Genomic DNA, 22,911 nt, shown 5'->3' on the forward strand with positions numbered 1-22,911 from the left:
TGCTGGAGAGACAGATTTTTATCACAGAGGTTGTCCCACCTTTGAAACAAACTTCTTATTCCTGCTAAACAAAGCCCCTTGTTGGCCCTATTTAAGTGTAATTTGGACGATTGCATGGGTAACTGGAAATTCACCCCAGGGGTTCCACCTGTGTCCCTCTTGGACAGGGTAAGAGGTGTGTCTGCTTGAACCAGACACCCTTGGGAACATGGATTGAACTTAGCTAGGCTTGTAAGGTCCCTGGAGCCATTAGCCTAGTAATCTCCTATGATCCTATGATAGTGCTTTGCAAAAGTATGCACAGTGGACCAAATATAACTTATAGAACACTTCTAGAATCCTACCCTTTCCAAAAAGGCAAATATGAAATCAAGGCCCTGGTAGAGTGGGTCTTGACCCTGCTGGAATATATTTGTTATGCTGAGTATAACAAAAGGCCTAGACAACTATTTGGAAATGGTCTGTTTTGACACAAGTTGTCTCTTCCTTTTACCTTCATAAAAAATCAACAATTGATCTGAAGATCTGAAAGATTTAGTTCTGTCAAGATAGTATTTATGTTGTCTGTAGAATTCCAAGGTATGAGGTATCCTTTCTCCATCACTTTTAAGTTCTGGAAAGAAAATTGTGAGATGGATAGTTTGGCTTAAAGTAATCTCAGATATCACTTGCATAAAAGAAGGATTAGTTCTTAAAGAAGCCCTGTACCTATGGAAAATGAGGTAGTATTGACTCTCCATAAGAGCTTGCAAATCATGTACCCTTCTTGCAGAGGTCAGAGCAATCAGTAAAACTGTTTTACATGTTAAAAACCTCAAGTCAGTCAGATTAACTGGTTCAAATGGATCACGTGTTAATTTCTCTAACACAAATTTAAGATCCCAACGAGGGGACACCAGTTTACTTGGAGGTCATATATGCAAAACCACTTTAAGAAGATTTTGACATGGAACTGCCTTCAAAGAGGAGGATCCATGGGCAAATTTGATATTCTGTAAAGTCCTTTAAAGCTAGTTATGAAACTAAATTATCATCCCTAGCCTAAGGATAATCATAAGGTATTCTTTAGCTATGTCCAAAATCTAAAAGGGAATGCATATGTGCCAATCTTATAGTGGATGGTATTATTGCCTACCTGCTAGCTGACAGATTTGATGCAAACTTCACACCCCTTTCCCCACCAGCCACGCCCCAAAACATACCTGACACCAGCCTTCTACCTAGTATCTCTAAAGAGCAAGTCATAACTTGCTCATACACTTTTGGCACTTTTAGGATCCATGCACCTTCACTGGCTTGGTTCTGCAGGATTATAACTCAATTGGTACATTTCTTTAGATGTTTTTATCAGGTCCCTGACAACTAAAGCAGTCAAGCTAGTATAACCCCAGGCAACTGCTAAGGATCAGCCCAAATCAAAGTGCTGCTCTACTGAAGGACTCCCTCTACAGCAACAGTATTTTAATGTCCATTCACCTAAAGCAATCAAGCTAGTATAACCCCAGACAACTGCTGAGGATCAGCCCAAGTCAAAGTACTGCTCTATTGAAGGACTCCCTCTACAGCAACAGTATTTTAACGTCCCTGACACCTAAAGCAATCAAGCTAGTATAACCCCAGACAACTCCTGAGGATCAGCCCAAGTCAAAGTATTGCTCTATTGAAGGACTCCCTCTACAGCAACAGTATTTTAATGTATGTTCAGTTATAATACCTACTCCTGATTGTATTGCCCTATTCCTGTGCTCAGTGTGTATTACCTCTGGCCAGCTACATAACCATTACTGCGCACTCCCCCATCAAGGGGTCTTATGTCGGCCTTTTAGCCTACTCACCAGCCTTCCTACCCCCTCACTGATCACTCACTATCCTATCTCACTTCTTTTACCACCCTAGCTCACTTCTTTTACCATCCTATCTTCCACTGTATCACCCTTGTACCTCTATTACCTTCTTATGCCCTCCTCAATCACATACTGTCTAACTTATTTATCTCAGACCTAGTGCCCCCTTGACCTACCAGAGGTCCCCCAGCCACCTCCTCAGTCTAGCTCTCAGATAACCTGTGTTCATTCCCTCCACATTGATTTAGGCATAATATATCTGTCTATGGAAAGTAAATAGCATAGACTTAGGCATAAGGCAGCTTTCTCAAGAAGGAAATCCCTAACCAGCAGACTCTAAAGCATTGAGCTATAGTGTACTATCTGAATTGCAACTGATTGTTTCCATAACTGCTGCTCCTCTAGGGCAGTACTGCCTCACCTGCTGGTACTATTAGGAACTAAGTCAACTTCCCCCTACAGTATTACATCACCACCTCCTCCCTGAATCCATTCCGCCAGGTTAAAACCACACTTTGGTTTCGGCGCCATTTCCCCTATCATATCCATTGCCCCTAACCCGTTTGTTTGTATGCTGACCAGGTAAGCACTTATTTTGGGACATAACTGCAATGTAACATTCACTGTGTATGCAAATATGTGCTACTGCTTACTATATGTTTATTATTGTAAGCTTGCACTGAAACATCTGCTATCTTCTACCAAGCAGCTGTTGGCTATAAATGTGTTTATGCTGTACATGACTATATGTTATTGCTTATAACTACCTGAATATGCCGTACACTGAGTTGTTAAGGCAGGATAGCTCTATCTGTACTGATACGGTATAGTTTCTTCATAGGTTCATAGGTTCATAGGATGGTACTAGGCTATTGGCCCTAGGGCCTATATAAGCCTAGCCAAATGGTACCCTGGCTTTTGCCACCCAAGAAAATTATTTTCCTGTCAAGAAGAGCCACAGAAGTGATCCCCGGGGTGAATTTCATATCTCCCATCAAATCATCAAGATTTCTCTTGAAGAGTGCTAATGAGGAGCTTTGTTTGATATAGATAGGTAGTTTGTTCCAGAGTATGGGAAGTCTCTGAGATAGGAATCTATCCCTCCAGCATGTTCTGTTTATTGTGGTGACAAGGTTTAGGTCCCTAGAGCATGTAGCTCAGAGGGATTGGGATTTCTTTACGTGGAGCATGTCCAACAGCTCTGGGTTTGACATAGCTTTGTATGTTAGGCAGAGATCACCTCTGAGTAGGCGATATGTGACAGAGTAAAGCTGGAGTTTTTTGAGACGGTCTGCACAGGGCATCTGTTTGAGGCCAGTAATCCTCTTTGTGAGGTATTTCTGTGGCCTTTCCAGTTGTTGTAGATGTCTTGTGAGGTACATACCAAAAGGGGCATTGTACTCTATAATGGGTCTAAGGAGTGATGAGTAGAGGGGAGCATTTACCTCTTTTTTCCTGGATGAGAAACCTTTTGTGATGAGGTGTGCCACGTAGAAGGATTTCCTGACTACTGTGGCGATGTGATTATCAAAGGAGAGTCTACTGTCCACCTGTGTCCCAAGGTCTCTTATCACACTTTCAGTGTTAAGTAGACTACCGCCTATGTGGTAGTTCATGGGTATAGAGTTTTTACCAAAAGGGATGACAATGCACTTTTTGGCATTGAGCTTGAGGCCATGGCTTTGACACCAGGCATCTGTCTCAGTGAGGCCCTTTTGTAGTATGTCCCCATCATTAGGAGATTTGATTATGGCTCCTAGTTTGCAGTCATCTGCAAACTTTGCTAGCCAAAGACCTTCTGTGTTAGCCTGCACTTCAGAGAAGTAGATACCAAACAGGAGAGGACCTAGGACTGAACCCTGTGGCACTCCACTTGTCACTGGTCTGAAACTGGATTTAGAGTCTGCTACTTTCAGAGTGTGGGTTTGGTCAGTGAACCAGTTGGGAACCCATCTTGTGACATGGGGATTTCTACCTAGTTTAGTGAGTTTGTCTATAATTCCAGAGTGAGGGATGGTGTTGAAAGCCTTGGTGAGATCTAGATAGGCTGTGTGTACCACCTTACCCTTATCTACAACTTTGGTGACCACTTCAAAGAAGTCTATCAGGTTTAGGAGACATGATCTGCCTTTTACAAACCTGAACTGGATAGGGTCCAGAGTTTGGAGATTACCAATGTCATTGTTTATAAGTTCCATGATGATGCACTCCATAGCCTTGCAGACCAGGCTCATCAGGCTAATGGGGCAGTAGTTCCCTGGGTCCGTGGTGGCTACCCCTTTGTGGAGTGGGATAACTGTTGCTGTGCACCATTCAGTGGGAACAAAGCCTGAGGTGAGGCTATGACTGAACATGTTACTTAGGTGGAGTGCCAGCTCGTTCTGTAGTTCATGTAGAACGCAGCCTAGGATGTTGTCAGGTCCCATGGATGCTGTGTGCTTGGCTTTGGAGAGTGTGTTTTTTATCTGTGCAGCCATGATTACAGGTACTTTGCATTCTTCCGGTATAGAGATGGGCCCTTTAGGGGATGAGAGAGGGATAAAGTTAGCACTGAACCTATCTGCCAGAATGCTGGAAATATCAGTTGGTTCTGCATATTTAGTGCCATTGTGCTGTAACTCAGAGCAGATCTGAGTGTTGCCATTGAGATTCTTGACATAGCTATAGAATGTTTTGTGGTTGTCTTTAGAATCAGTGGTGATTTTGTTTTTGTAACTAGCTTTGGAGGATTTTATGAAGGATCTCAGCTTCTTACTGAGGCTGACAGGGAGTACTTCCGGTCATGGGATTTTACTCTTTTTTGCAACAGTTTCTTTCTTCTGTTGTAGAGTTTGTTTATAGCAGGGGACCACCAGATTGGCTTCCTTTTTTTGGTGGATGGCATCTTGATTCTGTTAGGGATTGCACAATCCATGCACTCGTGTAAGTGCTTATAAAGTGCAATTGTATAGGATTCAGCAGTCGTATCTCTATTGTCCATCAGCATGGATGTCTTGAAGTTTGCCACTTCTGTCTTAAGAAGTGTGAAGTTGGCTTTGGAGAAATTTTTTACGGTGGTTTCCCTAATGGGGGGTGGGGCTGGGATGTGGATGTCTAGGGTAATTTGCTTGTGGTCGGATCTGACCAATGAGGAATTGACCTCTGGTGTGGAACACCGGTTGCCCATTCTGGTAATGACCAGGTCTAGGATATTGCTGCCCCTGGTGGGGGTGTGGATAATTTGATCCAAGGCACTGGAATTTATGAATTCCAGAAAATGTTGAGCACAAGAGTTGGTGCATGAGTAGTTTTCCCAGTTAATGGTGGGGTAGTTGTAATCACCCATTATTAGGGTGTTAGGTTGTACCCTAATATTTTCCAGTGTATCAAGAAATGAGGAGTGGGAATCCTGAGGCATGGTGGGGGATCTGTAGCAAGCTGCAATTTGCATTGCGGTCTTGCCCAGAGTTAGTTGCATTCAGATGCATTATGCTGAGCAACTAGCCTGGAGGTGTGGATATACTTAATGAATATGGACACGCCTCCACCTTTACTGCTTCAGTCCAAGTTAGGTGGCCGAAAGGTGTGGTATGAATTATAGCCTGGTAATGCAGGGGTGCTCTCTGGAGTCTTGAACCAGGTCTCTGTCACTGCACAGATGTCGATGTTCTCCATTTTAAGGAGTGCCTCGAGTGAGTGCATTTTGAGGTTTAGACTTCTAGCATTGAGTAGCATTACCCTCAGATTTTGCTTGCTTGTACCTGTTACGGTGGTGTATTTGTCATTTGAATCTTGCCTAAAAAAGGCACTATAGGGGTGGCAAGAGCCTTAGCCAGTATCCAGAATCCCAAGGGTGACAGGTGCAGGCCATCTCTGGCAAAGCATCATGGTTTGTCAATCATGTCATCCCAGGCAGACAGATACTGGATTCCCTTAGAATGACACCAGAAGCTTAGCCAATTGTTGAAGTCAATCATTTTGTCCTTGTACTGTGGTATCATTCTGGGTGATGGCAGGATGCTACTCAGGTCTAGGGTCATACCTGCCTGGGCTACAAGATCAGAAAGCTCCTCCATGTCTCTTTTCATGTAGTCCAGGGAGGTATGTCTCACGTCATTCACACCAACATGGACAATGACAGAGTCATATTTGTACTTGCTGTGGAGTGACCTGAGTGCATGCGTTATATGGTGGATCCTGGTACCTAACAGGCAGCTGACAGTGACTTTCTCCTTGTTTAGCCTGGTGAGTGGAACATCAGCGTGCCTGACTATAGAGTCACCTATGACTAGAGTGTTAGGTATGTTGTTATGCCTTATGGGCTGTGGTTGTCTGGCACACTGAGTTTGTGGGCTATATGTCATTTGTGTTGCGTTGGGGGGTGGAGGTTGCTTGCATTTCTGCTTTGGAGGTCCCTGTTGCTTGGGTAGATTTTTTTGGGAGCCTCCACGAATGTAGATGTGTGTTTTGTGTTTCTGTGTGTGTGTTTTGGTGGTGTAGGTTTTGAGGGACTATGTGATGAGTGTGGTGTGGTGCAGGTGTTTACCTTCTCCTCTTGACTGTCTAGTCCAGTCTTGGGTGAAGAGAGCTTTGCTTCCAGTTTGGTTATATAAGTGCATCTCTCACAGGTTATAGTGTTGGGTGGTAAGAGGAGAGGATTGTCTGTGTACAGGAGGCAATTGCTGCATTGCCCCAAGATGCCCAGATTCATCATGTAGACAGGAGAAAACACCAGGAGCTGACCCTTAGACATGCCTGGATAGGTGCTTATTTATTAAGTACTAAAAACTGTTTTTCTCTAGAAAAAAATGAGTGAAAGTATTTTAGTGAGTGAAAGCATTTCAATGTTCAGCATATTACCACCTTGTATCTGAACCTATGGCATCCTTGTTTTGTTGTTAATGCTGGTAACGGTGAGGTTTCAGAGCTTATATCCACTTTGCCTCAAGAGGACAAATGTCCGTTGGGTTCTGGAGCTAGTGAAAGTGTTAGTGATATTTTATGTATTTAACTGTAACCGTAGTGTTCTTGTGTAGTGCTGCTGCTGGTAATAGTTCAAGCTCACAGCCTGCATCCTACTGAACCTTACTTACAGATACATGCTGACATCTAGGCTCTACACCTATAGGTAATGCTGGTTTTAATATATCTAGTTGTGTAAGTGCCAGTTCGCAGGCATTGCTTAGAAAGGTAGGGGCTGTAAGCCTCGGAGGATAAGTTTCAACAATTCTCTTAGCGTTCTTGCGATAGTCGGCATAACTAATACATATTTTTAAATCATCTAGCTGTACTCTGGACTGTGATGTTGTCCACTGGCTGTTCACATTGATTTAAGGCTCACTTGTGTAGTCTTTGTGAATACATAAATATTCAATTGATCGACAGCTAATCGGCTGACCTAGGAACTACGAGGTCTGCTTAACTGCTATTCTGAAGGCAATAGGGCCTTAAATGGTCTAAATACAAACAAGTGTCCGAATGATTGGATCTTTACTGCTTGCCACACTGCCCTGCTTGCTTCCAATTGTTTACATTGTATATATCCTTAACCACTGTGTCTCTAGTTCTTTTATGCATATGTTACCAGATATGTGATGCAAAACACTGGTTCTTTCCTGCTTTGCTACATATACCACTGACTGCTGCTAAATGTTTAATACTTAATGTGTCAAATACTAATGTGTATACTAGATATTTTATGCTGCATGTAACTACAAATATTGTGTGTTAAGACATACATAGCAAATATAGTTTGGGTTGCTAGATTTTACAAAATAATTTAAATAATTAAAAAGTAAAATAGCACTGTTTAAGCTAAGGAATACACCATCAATGTACCTGAGAATATAGTTTCTGCTGGCATATTTGTCTTGAAAGCTGCTAACCATTTTTTGCTCTTGTCAGCTGTAAACTGAACACATCTGTTGTTATTAACATGTGGTATCATGCAGCCATCTGTTTTAGTTAGACTGTATTTTTAACAGCATTGCAACTGTTGTTCTCCCTATCCTGTTAATCTCATTCACTCTACTCTTTCTGCCTCCTGCTTGCCTCTAGACTATCAGTACACAGCCAAGTAACTCCCTCCTACTCTCCTTATCTACTCCACCTAATATCATTTCTACTGTGAAATACTCCATTTCTCTGTCCCATCCTCCCACCTTCCAGCTGCATCTGCTGCCTCTAATCTTTGTTATTTCCTCCTGTCCATTTATTACACTCCCTACTACTCTCTACTGTCTTGCTCTAACCTGGGTCTCTTCTCTATCTTTTTTTACAGGTCCCTGACACCTAAAGCAATCAAGCTAGTATAACTCCCAGACAACTCCTGAGGATCAGCCCAAGTCAAAATACTGCTTTACTGAAGGACTCCCTCTACAGCAACAGAATTTTAACATATGTTCAGTTATAATACCTACTCCTGATTGCATTGCCCTATCCCTGTGCCCACTGTGTATTACCCCTGGTCAGCTACATAACCACTGCTGTGCACCCCCCATCAGGGGGTCATTTGTCGGCCTTTTAGCCTACTCACCAGCCTTCCTACCCCCTCACTGATCACTCGCTATCTTAGCTCACTTCTTTTACCACCCTAGCTCACTTCTTCTACCATCTTATCCTCCACTGTATCACCCTTCTACCTCTATTTCCTTCTCATGCCCTCCTCACTCACATAGTATCTAACTTATTTATCTCAGACCTAGTGGACCCTTTGCCCTACCAGAGGTCCCCCATCCACCTCCTTAGTCTAGCTCCTAGATACCCTGTGCTCATTCCCTCCAAATTGATTTAGGCATAATATATCTTTCTATGGAAAGTAAATAGCATAGACTTAGGCATAAAGCAGCTTTCTCAAGAAGGAAATCCCTAACCAGCAGACTCTAAAGCATTGAGCTATAGTGTACTATCTGAATTGCAACTGATTGTTTCCATAACTGCTGCTCCTCTAGGGCAGTACTGCCCTGTTCTGTTCACTCTGCTCACTCTGCTCCTCCACCCTACCCTCATTCCCACCCACCCCAGTTCAATTACACTTAAAGCTGCTAACCACTCCCACCTCAGCTCATACACCCAATCAACCAATTAGTTCTCACCATCAATCCCCCACTCATTCATACTACACCACACCCTTGTTGCTAACTCCTTTAATAGATTCTCTGCCATCCAGCTTTTACTGGCCCTTCTCTCACCCACCCCTCCTTCCCTACCACAAAAAGGTAGCATAAGAAGGATGTTAGGAAATAAATAAAATGCCTTCCCCACACCTAAAAGTAGTATGTTACACATTAACTATTTTGGTACTTCTCCTTTTTTCTAGCCTCACATCCTACTACATACAACTTAATCTCACCAATCCAACCCAGTGGCAAATGGATACCATAGCCAATTCACAAAAACTAAATCATTCCCCAATATCTCCATGCAACCTTGCCCCAACCCATCGCTATTCCTACATAAATAATAAACCAACAAACAAAATAAACCCCTACCTATCCCAAAAACAAAATAAAATACTACAGAAAGTACTTAAACTCGACCTATATCTAACTCGATAACTCCCTTGCTGTGTGAGTCATACACCCTGGCCCAGGACCCACCTCGTCAATCCATACAAACCTAAACCAACCAAACCCACTTTATAGAAGGGCAACCTCCTCTCTGCTTCTCTTAAACATTAATGTAAGAAGTATACTTAACAAAGTTCATGACCTCCATGCCCTATTGACTTTATATAAACCAGATTTAGCCATGCTAACTGAAACTTGGCTTAGGCCAGGACATCATGATAATGAAATTACACTTCCTGGCTATAATATTATGTGGAAAGATATGACAGGGAAAAAAGGAGAAGGTGTAGCCATACTATTTCAAAATAATCTCACATTGGAACAGGTTAGCTACAACTCCCAGGAAGTCAATGATATAGAACTCATTCTTGCTAAATTAAAACTAAACTCTAGCAAACATATAGTTATAGCAGGGGCCTACATCCCAGCAGGAAATAACATTGTCACTATGGAAAACCTGTTACACTGGATGTCTGCCTCCCATCTACAAGAGACCATTCTCTTAGGAGATTTTAACATTGACTGGTCTGACTGTACTAAATTGAATCCCTCTACACACATTAATCTTCACGGGTTTACCCAAATCATAGACACCCCCACAAGATTCAATAAGAAATCCAAACATCAATCCATCTTAGATTGGATACTTCTATCTGACCCCACCTTAGCACAACAATCAGGCTGCCCACCAGACAATTTGAGTGATCACCAACCAACCCACCTTATTAGAAATAAATCCCACCATAAGAAACAACCCATCCTCAGAATAGTTCATAACAAAAAGAACTTCAAAGCCAAGGACCTAAACAATGAACTAAAATACTGTAACTGGACTCCCCTAAAACACCTACCCCTAGACAAAGCAGTAGATTACTTTAATACAACCTTTCTCTCAATCCTAAACTGTCATGCACCAGCCCGAACCATCAGAGTTAAGACAAACTACACCCTTTGGTTAACAAAAGAAACTAAATCCATAATGAAGGACAGAGACAGAGCCTGGGCTCAATATCATAAACTTAAAACCACTACCTCAAAACAAAACTACTTAGCTCTATGGAACAAGTCCAAACAACCTATAAAACTTGATAAAACCAATTACTACAAAACCTTACAAGAGAGGAACACTCACAACACTCAGAAATTCTGGGCCTCAATAACTAAATTACTGCATCCGGGTAAAACCGGCCTCCCGCACCCATAGTTTCAACTGACAAAGAAAGCACCCCTACACAATTCAACAAATTCTTTATGGAAACAGTCTTAGCTCTAACACCCTAAATAACACCACCAGCCCTACACCTTCCCCAACCCCTACTAACCCTACCACACAACAGACTCCCTCTAGCTTTTCCTTGTCTCCAGCACCTACCCAACTTATTACTAAACACCTCAAAAAGCTAAAGCTTACCACACTATCTGCTGACAAACTTCCCACTGATTTCCTTCAACTAACAGCTGAAACTATATTCTACCCCGTGTCAATACTCATAAATACATCCATAGCGGAATGCAAAGTTCCTAACCTGTGGAAAATATCCCATATTATTCCTCTCCACAAAGGCAGCAACTCCCTTGAGCTCACCAACTACAATTGCAATTTTATCTCCTTTATCAAAAATATTAGAAAGAGTAGTGCATTCACAACTAATGCAATACCTCCTACAAAATAACCTTATATCTACATCTCAACATGGCTTTCGACCCTCCCATAGTACCATCACTGCTCTACTCATATACCAACATAGTCAACACCCATAGAAACAATGGACTTTTCATTTCCTCTGTATTCTTAGACTTATCTAAAGCCTTTGATATGGTCAACCACAGTCTTCTTCTCAAAACTCTATCTACCCTTAACATTAACTCCCTCACTATATCATGGTTCAACAGCTATTTATCAGGCCGCCAACAAGCAGTTCTTTGGCAGGACCAGCTATCCTCCCTCCTACCTGTATCCGTAGGAGTCCCTCAAGGTTCCATACTTGGTTATTTACTGTTCTCCATATTCACAAATCAGATAGCTGCCACCTCCCCCTCTGCCTCTATAGTGCAATATGTAGACGACACCACTATCATATGCGCCACCCTAACCTTAAGCAAACTTCAAACAATAACACAGCACAGCTTTACTCTGGCTGAATCATGGTTTTCTAGCATTAAATTTATACTCAATCCCAAAAAAACAAAACTACTTCTCTTCAGTCCTGGTAGAGCTCCTGCACTAAATGATTTCACCATAAACTCAAAGGACAATACCTCAATCACCCCAACAACTGACACTAAACTCCTAGGAGTAATAATTGATAACAATCTAAAGTTTGACATACACATAGTCCAAACAATCAAAAAAGTAAACAAAAAGCTCGATCTACTGTATCGGAACAAGCAATTCATCACCAGTTATACCAAAACCACTATTGCTAGAACACACCTATTATCCACCCTACTGTATGCCTCTCCAATCCTGACTAATCTTTGCCACAGTGAACTAAACAAAATGACATCTTGCTATAACAAGATTGCCAAGTTTGCAACAGGTGCCTCTAGTAGATCCCATCACTGCCTTTCCCTCAAACAGCTCAACTGGCTTGAGTTGCCCCAACTACTTCTTGCTACTCAACTCTCCACAGCCCACAGACTGTACTACCTCTGTGACAAAACTCCTGCTCTACAAGAGCTAATGCAGCACTACACCACCACCCGAACCTTAAGATCAATAAACCGAAATCTCATAAATGTCATCAAGCATAAGAATGAAGCAGGTAAAACTCTTTTTGGCTGTACTATAGCAAAAATCTGGAACTCACTCCCAAATCATATAACATCTACAAGCTCTGCTTCACTATTTAAGAAACTACTCAAAACCCACTATACTAACAATTGGCTGTGCACATGTGACTCCCCAGGCTAAGTCACTATAATGCAGGTTTTCAAGAACTCCACCAAAGAGCACCTATAAGTTTCAAACCCCTGAAAACATATTCTTACTATAAATTTCTAACCTCTGAATACTTACTCTTACCAATGTTCTATTTCAATAGCTTTGATTTAAATGTCTATTTAGAAATGTTGAAGTTTTATTCTGATGCTATTGATTTTTTTAAGTCTATGCAGAAATGTTAAATATGTTGTTTAAATTTTTAATTACATGCCTTAAGAATGCAGTTATGTATTTTACTACATGTATTGTAACCTTGTATTAAGTAGAGCTTTTCTCCCGGGCCTCTGCTGAAAATGGACCTGTGTCCTGTTGGACTTTCCCAGTCATCAAATGTAAAATAAAATAAAATAAAATAAAATAAAATAAAAATATCCTCACTCGCCAAGGCCAAAAACACGGCCTCTATGGGACCATATAAAATTGTCTTATCTGCAGAACAAGGAATGACCCTCTAGAAAGGAGGAATTTTCTCGCACAGCCATCTGTAACCTTGTTGAATGAATTTCAGAACCCATTTGTCTGAAACAATTTGTTGCCAAAGAGAAAAAAAATGGAGATTCAGATTTTCTGGAAGAGAATAGGAGCCAGAGTAGAAGGGGGTACAGGGTCTGTGGAATAGTCGATGAGACTTTTTGGACTGTTCTTGGTTTTGAGCGATTTGAGATTTCCTTTTTGGAATCCACTTGCCAGTTCTTAAACATCTGTTTACCTGAATTCTGCTGAAACTGTTTATTCTGTTTTTTTTTTGTTTTTTGCCAAAAGTGGATGAGGAAGAAAATCCATTTAACTATTTGAAAAAGGAGGTTTGAAAAGATCTCAGAAATTCCTTGGATCAGCTTTCCCCTTTCATCACACTTTTTGATTGCCTCTGCAACAGAGGGGCCAAACAATTATCTGTATCTAAGGTAGAATGTAAAACCTCATTTTTTAAACCATCTGGGAGGTTCTCAGAATGCAGCCATGCAAGGCTCCTTAAAACAGTACCTGTGGTCATAGCCCTGGAAGAAGTATCAACAGAATCATACACACATTGCAAACAATGACCTGTGCAATAGAATAAACTAAGTCATTTAAAGAAGTGTTTTCTTCACAAGAAGAAACTGCAGATAATACATTTCTCATACTTTCAAAATATGTCAGAACAAAGTTTAAAGTATGAGCCTGACATTTAAAATTCTGAAAATCAAAGTATTCACCTTTTTCCCATACCTGTTACTCATTTTCCCATCCTTAATAGAAAGAGTAGGATTAAATGAACTAAGTGCTTAGCAGTAGTGAAGTCAACGAAGGCTATAGCTGCTGGGTCAGGTTTGAGAACAGTGTATAAAAATGTAAAAGATTACATCCTATCTGACTTTTTATTGACAGCTGACTATCAGGAAAATTGCAGGTGGTAAGACATGCCCTCAAAAGCAGATAAGGCAGGAGGAATAGGTGTAGGTTCTGGAAAATCCTTCTGTAACAACTCATAGTATTTTCTGAGGTACTGAGAAGCCCCAGTGTTCTCCCACTGAAAACACTGGAACATTCTAGTAATAGTCTCAGTGAAAGTGAAATAGAAATGCCTATAGGAAGAATCAGAAACTGAGCATTAGTCTGTGTCTGAATCAGAAATCTGAGGACAATACCCTGACTTCATCCCTCCATCTTCCTGTTCAGATTCAGAATCTTGAACCTCTTCAGGAAAAGAGGCATCCCTCTTTCTTTTTCGAACTGCTTTACAAGAAGGTCCTGTAGCCTGAATTGAAGCCTGATCCAGTCCCAGTAAACTACTCCTATCCAAATAAATTTGAGGAGGAGTAGATACATGTTTGGCTTTCTGTTTCTTTTTCACAGGAAAAATTGGGTCAACCATGTTTCTAACAGCAGCTGCTTCTTCCCCAAGGATGAGCACAACATCCTGATCTAACAGGGAAACTTTGTTTTGTCTCCTAGAATCGACAACCATGGCTTTCCTTTGCTCACTGAGCAGATTCCAACAGCTGCAGAACATGTAACTAACCACAGTCCACAGTGGCTACAAGTAATACACCAGGAAGACTCAGGGTAAAAGATGAGTGGTCTGAGGCACAACAAATGGCCACAGCAGATTCACCAACCTACAGCTGAGGCAAATTGCTAACGAGCTGTAGTGGTAAAAGTTTGCTTAACTTTTTCTTTTTGTTACTGGAAGAAGGACCAACCATGGGACCAGCACTCTGTTCCAAGGTCAAGCTGGAAATGGTGCCTCTTTCCTGTTGAAGACAAGCACCAAATGGTGGTAAACTGCCAGTCCACAGTTGCTTTTTTGACAGAAAAAACACAGTAAAAAGCACTTTCAAACATTATGGCAGCCCCACAACAGAAAATTAAGCACAATTTCCCTACAGAAAATATGTTATCAGTTAGTTTACACAACTTTAATACTGACAGAAAAAATTAGTGTTCTATTTAAAAGTGTGTTACAGTCTCAAAATAGTCTGTTAAAACACATAGCACTCCTAGCTTTATAATAACTTTCCTGAAGAGGGAAGTAATAAAACATCAGTAAATATAAAAAATGGAAGTGTTTTTCCTTAAAATAAAATTACCTGTCAAACAAAGGAAAGCATAAGCTGGCCACCGATCTTCAAAAGCCTCAAAGGTGCATACTCTTCAGCAGCAATAAAGCTCAGAAGGGTTTCTCGCTCAAAGTGGTCTTTCAGTCTGCTCATCCTGTGCTGCTTGACAGTTTGGGCATGTCAAAGGTGCCCTGAAGCTTTGAAGCTGGTCACTCCACCTCAAACTTGATCATCTGGAGGAAAGAAACAATTATGTCAGGCTGTTGTTTATTGACTTCAGCTTGGCATTCAGTGCAATGGTTCCAATGCATCTTATTGACAAGCTTGTACATCTTAGAGTTAGCAAGCTCATGTGCAACTGGATCCTCCGCTTCTTGACAAACAGGCCACAGAAAACATGTGCAAGCAACAACACTTCGGGATACATAATAGCCTAGCATTTATATCATGTTATCAAAAGATGAAAATAGCGAACGCTATTTCATCGGCCCCAAAACATCATAAACATGAAAATATCAAACATTCAGAACAGCAAATTTTTTCCCATGGAAACAATTTGCTGCTCCAAAACACACACACAACACAAGCACATCAAACAAACAGCAACCACACACATAAACTTAAATTTCTACATCTAACGCTACACTAAACTAAACATACACTACTAGCTACCCATTTACCTTAACCCAAACCCTAACCCTAAGGTCCGTCACTATCGCACACTCACCTAACCCTCCCCCTAACCCTAACTCACTTAAACCGCCCCTAACCCTAAAGTATGTTACTATCGCACACATGCCTAACCCGCACCCTAACCCTAACTCACTTAACCTACCCCTAACCCTAACGTACAAACAATAGCACACTTACCTGAACCCAACCCGTAAATTTCCACCACACCGCTAAGAATAGCAAAGCCATAGAAACAGCCAACCAAATTCTTTCCCGAGAAAAGAATTCACTGTTCTGCAGCTTCGCTATTCTTAGCATTCTCTGAATAGTGTTCGATATCAGAACATTCAAAGTTTTAATACTTCGATGTTCTGATATAGACTCATAGTCTACACTGGTGTTCATCGGGGTTGTGGGCTAAGCCCACTGTTATTCACCATCCTCACCCATGACTGTTCTGCAAAATACAACACCAATCACATCATTAAGTTTGCAGACAATACTACAGTTGTTAGTCTCACCAAAGGGGATGATGAAAGAGCTTACAGAGACGAGGTCTACTCATTGATTGACTGGAGTGCTAAGAACAACCTTGACCTGAATGTCAATAAAACAAAATAAATCATTATAAACTTGAGGAAAAAGTCAACAATACAATCACCACTCATGATAAATGGTGAAGAGGTAGAAAGGGTCAAATCTGCAAAGTTTTTGGGGTACACATTTTGGAGGATCTCTCTTGGACTGTAAACACTGAACAGTTGGTCAAATAAGCATACCAATAACTCCACTTCCTCAGAAGGCTCAAAAAAACAAAGCTCCCACCTACAGTTCTCACCACATTCTACAGAGGAGCAGTTGAAAGCATTCTCACTAGTAGCTTCACAGCTTGGTTTGGGAACAGCGCAATAGCAGAAAGAAAGAAGCTACAGTGGTGCGAGTTGCTGAAAAAATCATGGGCACCAACTTACCATCACTCCAGGATCTCTTCACAGCAAGAAGCATGAAATATGCATCGAAAATAATTTGTGACCCTTCTCACCCTGCACATGGCTGGTTTGCTCAACTGTCTTCAGGCAAGAGATATCAGAGTTGCAGGACCACTAGATACTTAAACAGCTTCTACCCAACAGTGCTGAGACTGATAAACTCTGATATCAGCCACAGATTATTTAGTCAGTAATCATTCACAATATGTAGCTCAGCTGAAAAGTGTGCAATATCTTTTTTTATTCTTTGATGTAGCAATATATTTTCTTATTCATGTGCAATTGCCAGCTGTTTGTCTGATGCAGATGAACAAAGGAGTACAATCTTAACATGTGCAATCCTACTCTGTCATTCTATGTACAGTAATCTTCTTATGACTGTTTGTGGGGGGGGGGTTGTGTGCTTTTGCTGATATTATTGGTTTATTTTTCCTTCTGTAGGTCTTATACTGAAAATCTTTTTTAAATTGAAATGTTGTACTGCTGTTCTTGTTATCCTTGCTTCCTATGTTCTCTCTGGTGAGTTGATACTCAAAATTTTGTTTAGGCTACACTTGTGTAGTCCGAAATGACAATAAAGTTTACTTTGACTTTGACTTTGACTATTATATCCTTGGCAGTAGTGATCAATATGAAGAACATTTCAGATTTATATAAGAGATGGAATAGCATATGAGCTTATAGAGGAGGAAGAATAAAGAAAAGGAGTGTAACACAGAATGGGAATAATAAAGAAGGTCCCCATGGTACAGTCCAACCACAGACACGGGTACCATATTACAGGATTCAGATACATTAATAGAAGAGAACTGACTACTTGTGGGCAGGTTCATGAGCTGATGGCAGAAAAAATAAGAAATTATTGATGACAGATTGCACTGTTCTAGCTGCAGACGCGTCTGTCCTACAGCCAGCACAAAGTTCAGGTATCCTGATGGAAGCTTTGTCTTAGAAAGTAATTTGTTAATTTGGTTCTAGAAGGCATTAGGTAAAGTTATATTCCAGATTTAGTTGCTGCCAAGTCTGAAAGTTCACAATGTGCAGATGAGATATAAACATGTCTAGCGAGAACATGATGGGTTAGAAGTCACCACAAGGAAAACAATGGAGACATAAGGGACATAGGTTACAGTGAGAAATTACCAAAAGGTGGACTACAAGCAGGTTAGCAGGAGGTTCTTAAGGAACTTGGACAAAGAGTATGCCCTGAAAGGGCTGGCAAACTGTGAATAAGACAGCAAACATTTTAGGTGATGCATTTGGCATTTACCCAAAAGAAAGGAGGTAAATCTCAAGAGGAAAAGAGGCGGGATGTGGAGGTAAGACAGTACTCAGTAATGAGGAGAAAGACAAATAAAGAAAGAAGTAGGAAAAGGAAGATAAGCAGATGCATATCAATTCAAACAGAGAAGACACAAACCAGGTGGTGATGGCTACTGCTGGGCTGGACAGGAAACTAAGCATGGAGCAAAATACGAATGGAAATAGTTTTTCAAGTGCATTTCAGATAGAAAGAGACATCGATCTATGCAAGGTGCAACAAGGACATTGCTGAAGTTCTGATTACATTCCGTATCTCTTTATTCAGAAAAATGAGGGAAAAGGACCATACTAGCAGGAGAAGAAGGCAGAGAGTTGGGCATTATGGGAAAACAGTGTAGGAATTGAAATGGGCAGCTTACTGTGCAAAGCACTGGCCCAGTTAGGATACTGTTCAGAATACTCAAAAGCCTACGAAATACCATGGCTAAATTGCTTAAAGAAATCAGTAAAAGTTCTGCTGCCATTTGAGAAGAACCAGATACTAAAATCAGATTAACTTGTCATCATTTTTAAATGATGCAGCAGGCCTGATACAGTGCAGATCTATGTTTTGTTATATGTCTGCTGATATGTTTGCATATTTGTGTGTGTGTGTGTGTGTGTGTGTGTGTGTGTGTGTGTGTGTGTGTGTGTGTGTGTGTGTGTGTGTGTGTGTGTGTGTGTGTGTGTGTGTGTGTGTGTGTGTGTGTGTGTGTGTGTGTGTGTGTGTGTGTGTGTGTGTGTGTGTGTGTGTGTGTGTGTGTGTGTGTGTGTGTGTATGTGTGTGTTTATGTGTGTGTGCGCGAGTGTATTCCATAGGTGTTCTAGTGGCTACATTCCAAACCATCAGCTTGACATCAGAGTTACTCATAGACTGCCTGTATGGGAGACCAGGAATAAATGATAGTGACTACTAACTACTCCATTTTGTGGGGAAAGATATGCATATATTACCAGTGACACACCTTGTAGCCTTTTTGGGAAATCTGCATATAGGAAAATTAATTTGCACAAGCACTTGTATACCTCCACACTAACTGTTGTTAATGCTTAGGTCTGCATGAAAGGATAATAACCCATACTCCAACTGTTTCTAGCATTCCATGGCTGGGTAGCCCACTCATTTCCTGCTTGATTTTCTTTATATAAACTGCAGTGATGCACTGTGCTAGGTGTGTCTCTATAAGATTCATTTTATACATCAGGTGCACCTTCATATGACATATTCTAGTCATTGTATTATACAGTACACAGACATCTGCAGGTCTGAATGCCTATATATAATACTTAATCATTAATATTATATAAAGGTTCCAATGCATGGAGGGATAATGTCCTGAATATGACCAAGGCAACCCAAGTTCAGTTAGTGGCTGAGGCATGGTTAGAGAAGCAACAAAGTAAATGGGGAAGTGCTAGCTCATCTCTTTCAAGGGGAGGTGTGTGGTACAAGTCCAGGGAAAACAAAGTTTCATGGAGATGGGATCAATATGCATGATGTGCTTGTTCTGGGAAGTGGGGGTCATTTGTGTGGTTATGTCACTCACAGAAGTGAATGACAGCCAACACTCTACCCACTACCCTTCTTCCTGGAAGAATGCTCACTAGACATGCATGGGGAGGGGATTAGAGACACAGAAAGAAATCCCACTGATGCACTTCTTAATGACAACTCCACTCCACTGTCTATCATCCAGGTGAAAGGAAATGGATGGATCAATTTTCTGACAGGCATAGAAAAAAAAGGAATAAAAAAGTGCAATGACCTGCATTTACTATAAACAAAATTGATTCACATGCAAGAAATTATAAGTTTGTTTCCATGTTTCTATAGTAGCACAAAATACCTGATTGAAAGAATGCTGTTGCCCATAAGCTTCTCAATGATGAGTGATTTCAGGCAGTGTTTGTACAGTGGTTCATTAAGTCCTTGCTAGGCATATCAGTGAAAGGTAATAAAAAAATTACATGTTATTCATTGAAGGTGAACCATGGCAGGTGGACATTGTAAAGCTGGAAGTGATGAGTGCTAAAAAGACCCAGACAAATGCATGAAATGGTGTTTAGAACATAAAGCAGAGTACAGTGGATACAAGAAGATGAGAAAAGGCTCAAAAGATTGAAGTTAAGACAGGTCAATGACAACACAGGTGAGTGATCAATTATGGGATAAGGTCAATTAAGGAAAAAAAGACCTGCAGATTAATAGTGTCAGGTTGTAATGGGGGAACAGATACAGATCCATGCATAACTGGAAGAGGTAAATCCAACTGGTTAGATGATGGTGAATCTGTACAACTATATAACAAAACATGTTCCAAAACAAAATCCAGACAGAGCAGGACTATGCAAATCCAAAATATTAGACAATATTCAAGACCTCAGACACAGAATTCTAGGAATGCCTACACATGAAAGAAATTTGACTGATTTTAGACCTTTTTTGCAATTTAGAACATGAATGTAATTGTCTTTATATTAAGGAACATTTAGGTTTTCAGTTATACACAAAGTGCACAGTATGCTTTTACATGTAAAACAATTTCTCCCAAATGTGTAAAGAGCTGTATGTCTGGGAAAATGCTATCATTTATGGAATGTTCTCTTTAAAAAGTGAATGGTTTCAATTGATTGTTTAATAAATAGAGGACTAAATGTGCGTGACTGAAGAGGTGAACACTCCTAGAAAGACTTTGAGTACTGTTTTAGAAGAACTGATTTGGCAGCTATACAACTGTTACAACGAGTCTGGATTTATCCAGATCAAGTTACACAGAGGATCTTTACTTAAACAGCCTTTAACAATTGTGTCAAACATATCTTAAATACTCATGCCTGGGCATAGAGTGAGACATTTTAATTGGCTGCCTCACACAGCATGTCAATTCAAAACAACAAATATAAGAAACAAACTTGTTTTAAATTATAGAAAGATCTGTATCTATAAATAGGCCAATTCCAGTTCCTGCTGATCTCATTTTCATGAAGTTACTAATGAAGTGTTTGAAACATACTTGCAATTTCATACTAAACCAACACTGGCTATAGATACACATAAATACACAAAATCATACTCGGAGGCTCTAAATAAAAACCCTCAAAAGCATCAGAGGCCTCCAAAGCAGACATCCAAAAAACCTTCACCTCCCGTCACAAACCAGGCAACACATAAAACACAAAATCAGTGTGCAGCACAATCACAGCCCTTAAGGCGAAATAAAATACCTAACACACTAGTAATAGGCGACTCTATAGTCAGGCACACTAACGACCCACTCACTAGGCTGGACAAGGAGGAGGTTACTGTTAGCTGCCTGTTTGGAGCCAGAACCCGCCACATAACACAAGCACTTAGGTCACTCCAGAACAAGTACAAATATGACTCTGTTATTGTTCATGTTGGTGCGAATGACCTGAGATGTATCTCCCTTGACTACATGAAAAGAGACATGGAAGAGCTCTCTGATCATGTAGCCCAAGCGGGTATGACCCTGACCCTGAGTAGCATCCTGCCCTCACCAAGAATGATACCGCAGTATAAAGAAAAAAAATGATCAATTTCAACAATTGGCTAAGCTTCTGGTGTCATTCAAAGGGGATTCAGTGTCTGTCAGCCTGGGACAACATGCTCGACAAGCCTCGTTACTTTACAAGAGACAGCTTGCACCTGTCACCCCTAGGCTTTCAAATACTGGCCAAGGCTCTTGCTGCCCCCATAGTGCCTTTTTTAGGCAAGGCTTAAAAGTCAAATCGACCTCAGTAAACAGCACAAATAAAAAAAATGAGGGTTATCTACTGAACGCCAGGAGTTTAAATCTCAAAATGCATGCACTGGAAGCACTCCTCAGTATGGAGAACGTCGGCATCTGTGCAGTAACTGAAACCTGGTTCAAGGCTCCACAGAGCACCCCAGCACTACCGGGCTACAACTCATACCCCACATTTCGGCCACAGAACATGGACCGAAACACAAAAGGAGGGGGTGTATCCATATTCATCAAGGATACCTACACCTCCAGGTTAGTGGCGCAGCAAGATACCTCTGTGATCATCCATGTGCAACTAACATCAGGCAAATCTGCAATGCAAATTGTGGCCTGCTACAGATCACCCTCCATGACCCAGGACCACCACTCCACCTTTCTGGAGACACTGGAAAACATGAAGTTCCTACCAAACACCCTGATATTGTGCGATTTCAATTACTCTACCACAAACTGGGAAAACTACTCAAGTACAAACTCCCAGGTCCAGCGCTTCCTGGAATTTATCAACTCAAATGCCCTGGATCAGCTGGTAAACTCCCCTACCAGAGGTGAAAACATATTGGACCTGGTCATCACCAACATTGGCGACAGGTGTTCTGCACCAGAGTTCAACCTGTCACTGGTTAGATCAGACCATAAACTAATCACTCTGGATGTCCACACCACACCACCAGCCCCAACCAAGGAAAACACAGTGAAAAACTTTTCTATAGCAAACTTCACCTTATTTTAGACAGAGGTGGTAAGTTTCACAGCCCCCACGCTAAAGGATAACAGTGTCCAAGATGCAGGAACCTTTACAAATGCACTCTATGAGCACCTACAAGGATGCATGGATCGTGTCATCCCTAGCAAAACCAAGACTCACCCCCCTAAGAGAAGGAAACCAGTCTGGTGGACCTCTGCCATAAACAGGCTATACAATAGAAGGAGGAAACTAGTTCAGAAACAAAAGCAAATCCCAAGAAGGAAAGACATCCCTGATCAGTATCAGTAAGAAACTAAGGTCCCTCATAAAATCATCCAAGGCTAACTCTTAAATAAAAATAGCCAAGAATTTGAAAGATAACCACAAAGCCTTCTTTAGCTATGTCAAGAATCTAAGTGCTCTGAGCTAGTGCAAAATAGCACAAAATATACTGAACCTACTGATATTGCCAAGATCTTGGCAGATAGATTCAGTGCAAACTTCACCCCCCTCTCACCCCAAAAGGGCCCACAACAATACCGGAAAAGTGTAGTGTCCTGGAAATCACAGACGGACAGGAGAAAACAGCCTTTTCAAAAGCCAAAAGCACATTGTCAA

This window comes from Protopterus annectens, chromosome 5.part1, assembly GCF_019279795.1.
Source record: "Protopterus annectens isolate FY-2018-M chromosome 5.part1, PAN1.0, whole genome shotgun sequence".
NCBI lineage: Eukaryota > Metazoa > Chordata > Ceratodontiformes > Protopteridae > Protopterus > Protopterus annectens.